This window comes from Thamnophis sirtalis, unplaced genomic scaffold, assembly GCF_051295495.1.
Source record: "Thamnophis sirtalis isolate CommonGarterSnake01/CBP01778 unplaced genomic scaffold, rThaSir2_p1.2 scaffold_5, whole genome shotgun sequence".
Classification (NCBI taxonomy): Eukaryota; Metazoa; Chordata; class Lepidosauria; order Squamata; family Natricidae; genus Thamnophis; species Thamnophis sirtalis.
The window spans coordinates 18,719-30,000 of record NW_028261385.1 but is presented as its reverse complement, the minus strand read 5'-3'; the positions used below and the strand labels follow the sequence as shown (position 1 = coordinate 30,000).

The following is an 11,282-nucleotide window of genomic DNA, read 5'->3' as shown; positions in this document are numbered from 1 at the left end:
TCCTCCTTCTCACCATCCAGAAGCCCTCTCTCTTTTCTGCAGGTCACAGAAGGATCTGCCAACATCCTCCCTGCTCACACTCCAGTCTCCTTTCTCACAGCATTTCCAAACATTTTGTTGCAAAATACACAGAAAGAAAAAACAACCGGAGAGGATTTAAGGAGACTTTAATGACTAACAAAGGAGGCAGCCAAGAAAAACTCTTGATAAATGATCAGCGCTGTCCTCGGCCCGTCACTGACTCTCCGGATCTGCTCTCGGGACAGCCAAGCGGGGTCCAGACGGATCACTCAGGCCCCGAATGGAAGGCCGAGCGGGGATTCGTTCCGAGGGCTGCTGGCTTGTCTGACAAACACAACACCACAACTCCTAGGCAACCCTCTGCAGGGCCAAACGCAGAGGGGGTGGGGGGGAAGGTTAGATTCTTGGACAGCAAGAAAGCGGATGGGACCAGAAGGCCGGATCAGATGCTTTCTCTGCTGATTCTCCCATTCCGGTTCCCTCTCGCCTGCTTTTCTCCCAGGAAGGATTCTCTCCTCTTATTTCCTCCACAACAACAACCCTGCAGAGTGGGTTGGGCTGTGTGATGCACGACGGCATCACCAAAAAAAGCCAACACAATCCTAGGCTGCATCAATGGAATCAAGATCACGTGAAAGGTTAATACCGCTTTATAAGGCCTTGCTAAGACCCTATGTGGAATGCTGTGTCCAATTTTGCTTGTCACAATACCTAAAAGATGCAGAGACTCTGGAAAGAGTGCAGAGAAGAGCAAGAAAGAAGATTAGGGGAGTGGAGGGTAAAACATAGGAAGAACGGTTGCAGGAACTGGGGATGTCTAGTTGAATGAAAAGAAGGACCAGGGGAGACACGATAGCAGCCTTCCAATATCTCAGGGGCTGCCCCAAAGAAGAGGGAGTCAAACTATTCTCCAAGGCACCTGAGGGTAGAACAAGAAGCAATGGGTGGAAACTAATCAAGGAGAGAAGCAACTTAGAACTAAGGAGGAATTTCCAAGATCACGTGAAGGGTTAATAGCACATTACAAGGCCTTGGGAAGGCCACACTTGGAATACGGCATTCAGGTTTGGTCGCCACGATGTAGAAAAGATGTGGAGACTCTGGAAAGAGTGCAGAGAAGAGCAAGAAAGAGGATTAGGGGACTGGAGGCTCAAACATACGAAGAACGGTTGCAGGAACTGGGCATGTCTAGTTTAATGAAAAGAAGGACCAGGGGAGACATGATAATACCAGTGTTCCAATATTTGAGGGGCTGCCACAAAGAAAGGAGGGGGGCAACCTCTTCTGCAAAGCCCCTGAAGGCAGGACAAGAAGCAATGGATGGAAACTCATCAAGGAGAAAAGCAACTTGGCACTAAAGGAGGAATTTCCTGACTTTAAGAACGATTAACGAGTGGAACAGCTTTCCTTACGAAGTTGTGGGTGCTTCACAACCGGAGGCTTTCAAGAGGAGAGACTGGACAGCCACTTGTCTGAAATGGTATAAGTGCTCAAGAAGGGGGTTGGACTAGATGACCACCAAGACCCCTCCTGACTCTGTTAGCCTATGCTCTAAAGGAGAGTGAGGGACGGGTCTAGTCACCCGGCGGGCATTTATGGCTAAAGTGGGACCAGCTTGTTTTTAGGATGTATGTCACTGGTTGAGATGGGTGGCTACAGAAATTAGTCAATCAAAACAAATAAATACAATTGACACGTCCCTTAGCTCATCCCCAGAAACCGAGCGCAGCTGGAGGGAGTCTTCATGTTTCATTCCAAAGGCCTCACGTGATTCTGGATTCTGGCTAGCAAAACACGCGCTCCTTTCCTACCACCATGTAGGCCGGGGGGGGGGGGGGAAACTATGGGCCCTTTATGACCTTTATGGACTTCAATACCCAGAATTCATGGCGTGGCTGGCTCAGGAATTCTGGGAGTTGGAGTCCACAGGTCATTTAGGTATTTAGGTATTTTAGGTATTTATTGGGATTTATATGCCGCCCTTTTCCCTGAGGGGACTCAGGGCGGCTTACAACCACAGGGGAGGGGAGGTGCAAGGTCAAAACAAGACAATATGTGAACAACAGAAAAATAATAAAACCCAACTTTCATTCAGCAATCAAACACTCGGGCGGGTAAATTGGAAACCTATCCCCAGGCCTGCTGGGAGAGCCAGATCTTGAGGGCTGCGCGGAAGGTCTGGACGGTGGTGAGGGTACGGATCTCAGCGGGGAGATCGTTCCACAGGGTCGGAGCTGCAACAGAAAAGGCTCTCCTCCGTGTGGTCGCCAGTCGGCATTGACTGGCAGATGGGATTCGGAGGAGGCCCAGTCTGTGCGATCTAATTGGTCGATTTAGGGAGGTAATCGGCAGAAGGCGGTCTCTCAAGTACCCAGATCCACTACCATGGAGTGCTTTAAAGATGGTCATCAGTATCCTGAAGCGCACCCGGAGACCAACAGGTAGCCAGTGCAGCTCGCGGAGGACAGGTGTAACGTGGGCGAACCGCGGTGCGCCCACTATCACTCGCGCGGCTGCATTTTGGACTAGCTGTAGTCGCCGGATGCACTTCAGGGGCAACCCCATGTAGAGCCCATTGCAGTATTCCAGTCTAGAGATCACAAGGGCTCGAGTGACTGTTGTGAGAGCCCCCCGATCTAAGTAGGGCCGCAACTGACGGACCAGGCGAACCTGGGCAAATGCCCCCCTGGTCACAGCCGACAGCTGGTGATCAAGAGTCAGCTGTGGATCCAGGAGGACTCCTAAGTTGCGGACCCTATCTGAGGGGTATAGAATTTGACCCCCCAGCCTAAGCGTTGGTGTATTAGCCAAATTATTGGGGGGGAAACACAACAGCCACTCGGTCTTATCCGGGTTGAGTACCAGTTTGTTAGCACTCATCCAGTTAACGGCCTCCAGACCCTGGTTCATCACGTCCACCGCTTCATTGAGTTGGCACGGGGCGGACAGATACAATTGTGTATCGTCCGCATATTGGTGGTATTTTATACCGTGCCTCCGAATGATCTCGCCCAGCGGTTTCATGTATATGTTAAATAGTAGGGGTGATAGGACCGAACCCTGGGGTACCCCACATGTTAGGGGCCTCAGGGACGATCTCTGCCCCCCGACTAACACCGACTGCGACCTGTCCGAGAGGTAGGAGGAGAACCACCGCAGAACAGTGCCTCCCACTCCCACCTCCCGCAGTCGTCGCAGAAGGATACCATGGTCGATGGTATCGAAAGCCGCTGAGAGGTCAAGGAGAACCAGGATGGACGCATAGCCTCCATCTCTGGCCCTCCAGAGATCATCGGTCAATGCGACCAAAGCGGTTTCTGTGCTGTAACCAGGTCTGAAGCCGGACTGGAAGGGGTCAAGATAGCTAGCTTCCTCCAAGGCCCGTTGAAGCTGAAAGGCCACCACCTTCTCCACAACCTTCCCGATAAAGGGAAGGTTGGAGACAGGACGAAAGTTGTTTAAAATGGCTGGATCTAACGATGGTTTCTTTAGGAGGGGTCTCACCACCGCCGTTTTGAGTACGGCGGGGAAGTGCCCCTCCCGAAGGGAGGCGGTGACAACCGCCTGGATCCAGCCATGTGTCACCTCCCTGCTGTTAGCCACCAGCCAGGAGGGACACGGGTCCAGAATACAAGTGGAGGCACTTACAGCTCGGATGGCCTTGTCCACATCCCCAGAGGCAACTTCCTGGAACTCAACCCAGAGCTGATGTGGCAAATGATCCTCCTGTGTCTCAGCTGGGTCTACTGCGGTGGAGTCCAGGTCCGATCGAAACCGAGCTACTTTGTCCGCCAAGAATTGAGCATAATCCTCAGCCCTACCCTGCAAGGGGTCTCCCGCCTCCCTCCTATTAAGGAGGGCGCGGGTTATCCTGAACAGGGCGGCTGGGCGTGACTCGGCGGACGCAACCAAGGAAGAAATATATGATCTTTTTGCAGTTCTTAATGCTCGGACATAGTCCTTGGTGCAGGTAGTTAAGAGTGCTCGGTTTGCCTCGGACCTATCGGACCTCCACTGGTGCTCTAGGCATCTCCTCCGGCGTTTCTTCTCCCGGAGTTCCTCAGTGAACCAGGGAACTCTCCGGGATCCACTGACCCGGAGGGGCCGTAGTGGCGCAATCCGGTCGAGAGACTCCGACGCCGCCGAGTACCAGGCGGCGGCCAGAGTCTCCGCCGAACTGTGGGCGAGGGTATCAGGAATAACCCCAAGCTCCGTCTGGAACCTCAGAGGGTCCATAAGTCGCCTGGGGCGGAACCACCTGGTCGGTTCCTCCTCCCTACGGTGGGGGTTTGGCCTCCGGAAGTCAAGCCTCAGTAGGCAATGGTCTGACCACGACAGGGGTATGATCTCATTACCCCTCAGACCAAGATCACACATCCACTGCTCCGAGAGGAATACGAGGTCGAGCATGTGACCCGCTGCGTGGGTTGGGCCCCGAATTACTTGGGTCAAGCCCATGGCTGTCATGGAAGCCATGAACTCCTGCGCCCCATCAGAGCGTTCACCGAGCGATGGCAAGTTGAAATCCCCCATTTCATGAAAGAGTTGTAGTTCCCCGGCTCTGATGTAGGAGGGCAGCCCACTTACTCTACGTAGGAAAGAGACCAGAGGCAGCCCCTTCTCCAACTAACAAACTTTGAACCAAATGTGGAGCTGTTGGTTGGAAAAGGGGCTACAAGGGGCTACATCCCTCCGACCTTTTCTTCCCTGGCCACACATGTGCGACTCTCTCCGCTGGTTTTGTTCAGAGTAACCTGCTTCCAATTCGGTGGTGGGATTCAGCCGGTTCGCACCTATTCGGGAGAACCTCTTGTCAACTTTCTAAGCAGTTGGGAGATCTGGTGGTTGGAAGAAATCCCATTTCGTTTTTTTCCCACTTTGCAGGGCTAATCCTGTAAGGAAGGCAGGAAGGAAACATCCTGGTGCTGTTTCTAGCCTCATCTTTATTGCCCTGCTTACAGAAACTGCCTCTCCGGTTAACCCTTATTACCATTGTCACAGCTAAGACGAAGCGCCCATTGGCGTGAGTGATGTTGAGTTGTTGACACCCACAGGGTCACATGACCACTGAGTCCCGCCCACCTAGCTGGTCATTAGGGCAGAGAACCGGTTGTTAAATTATTTGAACAATTTGAGAGAGGAGGAGGAGAGAGGAGGAAGGGAAAGAAGAAAAGGGAAGGATGACAGAGGGAAGAAAGGAGGGCGAGGGAGGAGAGAGGGAGAAGCAAGTGATGGATAAGGTACAAATATGTTGTATGGAGAGCAGAAGAGCCAATAATTGGTTTTTGGGAGTTTCTGGTAAGATGAATTGATGTAAACATTTAATAACACAATAGGATGTTGGCTATGTAATAGTATGCATGTGGTTGTATGTTATGAAAAACGAAAAAATAAAAAAAAACTTTATAACAAAAAATAACAATTTGAATCCCACCACTGTTCCACTCGCACAGTTTACAGCCCAAAGGACTAAGACAGATCTGGAGACGGACACATGACTTCATCAACTCCACAAGACGGAAGGATGCAAGATAAATTATCCTGTGGTGCAGGAAAACATATTTCCTAAACTGTCATCTGGGGCTGGACTAGAAGACCTCCAAGGTCCCTTCCACCTCTGTTATTGTTTTGTTGTTCTGTTCTCTTGAATTGTTCCTTTTCACATAACCATGCAGGGGTTAAGAAGATGTATGCCCGCTCCCACCCGCTCTCTGGCACACACTGGCACGTGCCACACTCTGCAAGGGCACCGGGACGCGAGACAGGTGGGCATAGGGCCACCAGCTGAAGAAGGGAAGAGCCACCAACACAAGTCACCACTTTCTTCCTACCTAGCTGCTCCTGTTAACAATTTCGTGTTTTCTCAGCCACAAAAATCTGCAGCTGGATTTCAAGGAGGCCCCGAAGAGATCAAAAGCGAAGATGCACTTTCTCGATTTCAAGAATCTCTGCAGTGAATAAGTTTCATAAATAATCATTCTTCCAAGCGGGGGAATGTTCCACTTGAAAACCCTCCCTGCTGTGCAGCCTGGCAATTTTTCAAGCTGCGGATCTATTTAGTTGAGAGTCTTTGACCTGGCGATTGGAAATGGGCTTGAGTGACGGCACGATGGTGGATTTCGCAGTCTATATCTGTCCTTGTACTTAAAGCAGTGTTTCTCAACCTTGGCAACTTGAAGATGTCCGGACTTCAACTCCCAGAATTCCCCAGCCAGCGAATGCTGGCTGGGGAATTCTGGGAGTTGAAGTCTGGACATCTTCAAGTTGCCAAGGTTGAGAAACACTGATCTAGAGGTAGTTTTCTGTTTATGATACATTCATAATTTAGTTTATTCAGCATGAAACGGAGCTGAAGATGTGTAGCACGGATGGCTGTCGATTGTGCAACAGTGCAACAGCAGATCAGAGGAGGAGACGCTGCGGGGCAGGGATGACAGCTGCTCTTTAAAAACTGTGATTTAAGTCAAGTTGGTTTAAACCAAGCCTTTTTGCTATGGATTTAAACCGTGATTGACAGAATTACAGAAGGAGAGAGTAGGAAGGGGCCTTGGAGAGCTTCTAGCCCAACTTGGTTTAAATCAAACCCACCCTGTTCTTAAAGCATGGTCCCAGAAGCCCCAAGGGTTCCCGAGACCCTCTCAGGGGCCCCACAAAATCAAAAGTATTTGCCAGATATTAATTAATTATTATTATTTTTTAAAAAAAACCAATGTCACTTTTTTCACTGTGTCTTAATGCGGTGGTTCTCAGTCTTTTTCTTCACCACGGACCCCCTCTATAAATCCCTTTCGGGGCCAGAGGCCATGGCCACGGACCCCCCCCCCCATTAACTCAACATTTAAATCACAACATTTGTTTTCAAGGCTTTGCAAACCTTGGACAAACATCACGCTCCCCTCCCCCCTCCCCAGGGTTCTGCGGATTACAGGCTGAGAGCACCCCTGTTATAATGCATTCGAAATATAGAGCTTTTTCATGAATAATATTTATTTCTTCCTATCTAATGGCTTTCATATTCTTATTTTTACAGGATTCAATGAACACATGTTCTACCAATGAATCTATTTTGATTTTTAATACGGTAAACGTTGACGACTGCATGGCCCATGCAAATAAAAACTCTGTTTGGGACCCTCCCGTAATTTTTAAAAGTGGAGGGGGGAGAGGCTGGGAGGAAAAAGTTGAATAAACACTCCTTTAGACCAACCGTTTGGCTTTGCTGAGGGGTTCCCCCTCCCAAATATTTTTCCCACTGCAAAAATGTTCCCCTGCAGCAGGGGGGAAAAAATCAGGAGTCTGGAAGCTCTTTCTTTTTAAACTGAAAGGTGTAACGTTTCGTGAACTGTAGCTGATGCCTTTGAATAAAACTTGCTTGCCAAAAAAGCTGCTTCCAGATTCGTAGAAGATTCGGGGGGGGGGGGGGGGAGAATTTCTTGCCAAGCTGCCTCCGCCCATCCTCAAAGCTCTTTTTCAAAGCATTCCCCCCCCCTTTCATACAATGGAGATTCAAACTGGGGGAAAGCCCTCCATAGATAAGCTCCCTGCAGTTCTTTTCCATGTCATCAGAAACTTTCTACATAGGAAAATATTTCCCAGATCCCTCAAAGTGCTGCCAGAGGAAGCCAGAAGAAGGAGAGGGGAAGGGAAGCAGGAATGGGAATGAGGAGGAGGGGAGGGAGAGAGGAAGGAAAGAAAGAGGGAAGGAAGGGAAAGAGATGGGAAAGCAAAGGGGAGGAAGGGAGGGAGGGAAGGAAGGAAGGAAAGAGGGAAAAGGAAAGAAGGAAGGACGGGGGGGGGGGAAGGAGATGGGAAAGCAAAGGAAAGGGAGGGAGGGAAGGAAGGGGAAGTCAATGAAGGAGAAAGGAAGGGCAGAGGAGGAAGAGGAAGGAATGAAAAAAAAGGAGAGAGTGAGGGAAGGAAGGAGGTGGGAGGGAAAAGAAAGGAAGGGAGGGAGGGAGGAAAGGGAGGGAGAGAAAGAAGGGAGAGTGAAGGATGGAAACAGAGGGAAGGAGAGGAAAGAATGAAAAGAGGGAAGGAGGAAGTGAGGGAAGGAAGGAGGTGGGAGAAGGAAGGGAAGGTGGGTGGGAGGGAAGGAGATGGGAAAGTGATGGGAGTGAAAGAAGGAAGAAAGGGAAAAAGAGAGAGGGAGGAAGGAGAGGAATGAATGAAAAGAAAGATAAGGAGAGAGTGAAGAAGGAAAGGAAGATTGTTTAGTGACCCCCCCCCCACTGCTTAAAGCAAAGGAGTCCGAGAGAAGCCGAGGTCGAGCGGCTCCCCCAGCCAGCCCTTCGTCCCAAGCGGGAGCCCCGACGGGAGGAGCCGGAGCATGAACGGAAAGGAAGCGAGGCGGCTCCTCCGCGAAGCCCGGACAGCCAAGGGAGCAGCCCCGTCCGCCCCGTCCAACAGACCCAACGAAGCCGCCTCTCCTCGGCCCCTTTTGCCCCGCTCCCCCCGAAGGGCTCCGCTGCCCAACAGCGAACCGGGGACGGCCGACACCTTCCCCGAGAGCCCCGAAGAAGCCCGCAGCCCCCACCCAGAGGAGACCCTTTGCCGCCCGCCCTAAGCCCGCCGAGCCTGGGGGTTGCGGCCCCGCGCACCTGCAGGGAGGGCGCCCCCTTGGCGCAGGAGCCCCGAGGCTGCCGGGGGGGGGCGCCTTCCTCCACCCTCCGCCCCCGACCGCCGAGCCTCTCCGGCAGGGAGGCTTCCAGAGCGCCCCCCCCCCGGAGGCTGCAACTTTCGGCGCTCCGAGACCCCCGTCGGGGCTGCTCCCTCCCCCTCGCCAGCCCCCGGCGCCTCCGCCCCGCCGGTACCTTCAGCTGCGGCTGCTCCGGCTCCGGCCGCCCAGGCTCTCCATGGCCCGCGCCCTCCGGACACGGCGGCTCTTCCGCGGGCTGCCCAGACCCGCCACCCTCCGCTCCGGGACGCCCAGAAGGCAGCGCAGGGTCGGAGGCTGCGCCGCGGCGTCGGGCGGCTGTGCTTCGGTCGGCGCGAAAGCAGCCCCGGCGGGGAAGTGAACTCGCTCTCGCTCTCCTTCTCCTTCTCTCGGCCGTCCCGGCGCCAAGTGCCGCGAGCCGCTGCCGCCCTCCCAGGCTCCCCCTCCGGGGCTGGCGGGGAGGAGCCAGGAGGCGTCTCTGCGGGCGGGGGAGGAGGGAGAGCGTCGGCCGGGCTGCACCCAGCGACCCCCCCCCCCGCCCCCAGCGCAACTTCGGCAGCCTCCCGGGTCCCAAGGCCGATTCCTCCCCTACTGGGGAGGGGCCATGCTTTGCAGCCAGGCGCTCCTCTCCTCCCCCTCCCCAGCCAGACAAAGCCCCCCTCTCATCTCTCTCTCCCTCCCTCTTTCTTTCTTTTTCTTTCTTTCTTTCTTCCTTCCTTCCTTCCTCTCTCTCTCCCTACCTATATCTATCTATCTATCTATCTATCTATCTATCTATCTATCTATCTATCTATATTTCTCTCTCTCTCTCTCTTCCTTCCTTCCTTCCTTCCTCTCTCTCTCCCTACCTATATCTATCTATCTATCTATCTATCTATCTATCTATCTATCTATCTATCTATCTATATTTCTCTCTCTCTCTCTCTCTTTCTTCCTTCCTTCCTTCCCCTCTCTCCCTACCTATATCTATCTATCTATCTATCTATCTATCTATATTTCTCTCTCTCTCTCTCTCTCTCTTCCTTCCTTCCTTCCTTCCTCTCTCTCCCTACCTATATCTATCTATCTATCTATCTATCTATCTATCTATATTTCTCTCTCTCTCTCTTCCTTCCTTCCTTCCTTCCTCTCTCTCTCCCTACCTATATCTATCTATCTATCTATCATCTATCTATCTATCTATCCATCTATATCTATCTATCTATCTATCTATCTATCTATCTATCTATCTATCTATCTATCTATATTTCTGTCTATCTATATATCTCTAATCTCTCTCTCTCTCTCTCATCATCTACTTCTAATCTCTCTATCCCCTTCTCTTCTAGAGAGACTTTGAGCACCATACAAATAAAATGTTAAAAACATAAAAAGCTGAGCATAAACATGTATTATTTTGGGTGGCTACAGCCACATTCCATGCAGGGGGGGGGCCCAGGCTGCCACCCACCAGGTGCGCTGAAAAAAAATTCAAGACAGGCAGGCTGCAGTGATCCACTTAGCAACCCAGGCAGCCTTTTGACCAGGAGGGTCCCAATCCAGAGCGTTAGGATTGCCAGTTAAAATCTACTGCGTGACCCAAAGCCAAGCACAGGACACGGCCCAGATGTCTCAGGGAAGTAGTAAAATACTCCCCCCCCCCAGGGCGCGTTCTGCGGATCCTGAATTTCAGTCCTGCATTTGGGGCCATTGGCGCAATGAAGCCAGACAGAAAAACAGCCCAAGAGCCGGGATGTTTGCCAGAAGCCACCTGAGGGATGCTGGCACAATCGCTGGGCAAAGAAATCTCTACTCCTTCCTGCATCTCCTTCAAGTACTGAGCAGCCTAAGTTCCACTCTTTAGGCTCTCTACTACGCCCCTCCATGCAGCAGAGGGGGGGGGGGCAGACGCCTCACTTCTAAAGGACATTCAACTGCCAGGTGCAGAAATGCGGGGGGGGGAGGTTCCATGCAGGAGGGGGAAAGAGAATTCTGCAGCAAGCATGCATGGGCAGCCCCAGCCCAGCCTTATGGGTACCTGGATTGGTTTCTGAAGGGCTGCAGGTGCAAATCTAGCCCGCAGGCAGGCTGCAGAAGGTTTTTTTTTTTAAATGTTTATGTATACTTCATATTTCTTAATAGCCACCCATCTCCCTCCGATTCCCAGGAAAGCTAGAAAGACCATTGTTGAATTTGAGGAGTTTGGGGAAACGATAACGGAGGACAAAGGTGGAAATAGAGGGACTGTTTCCAGGTTTTCAGAGATTAGCAAAAGAAGAGAGCTGGAAGGGGCCTTGGAGGTCTTCTAGTCCAGCCACAAGCAGGAGACCTTATTCCATCCCAGACAAATAGCTCTCCAATCTCTCTTTAAAAGCCTCCGGGGATGCAGGACCCACAACTTCTGGTGGCAAGCTGTTCCACTGATTGATGGTCCTCCCTGTTAGGAAATTCCTCCCGAGTTCCAAGTTGCTTCTCTCCTTGATTAGTTTCCATCCGTTGCTGCTCCTCTTGCCAAGTTCAGGGAAGGCTGTTTTCTTGCTCTTTGTGAAATGCAATTAAGCAGCTGACGGATACGTATTATTTGCATCTGGACTGCGTAGCATTTAAAGGGCTTTATATCACCCGCCCG

The 11,282-nt window shown here is 51.8% G+C and overlaps 1 protein-coding gene across 2 annotated transcripts in view; it reads right to left on the bottom strand.

The window, feature by feature from the left end:
* LOC106545817 (interleukin-11 receptor subunit alpha-like) overlaps window positions 1-8,997 on the bottom strand; it is a 59,087-nt gene extending 50,090 nt beyond the window's left edge. For both annotated transcript variants that reach the window (XM_087715175.1, XM_087715177.1), the window contains exon 1: window positions 8,832-8,997. The gene's annotated coding sequence lies outside the window, so the exon portion shown is untranslated. The remainder of the gene's footprint in view (window positions 1-8,831) is intronic.
* Between the last annotated feature and the right edge of the window lie 2,285 nt (window positions 8,998-11,282).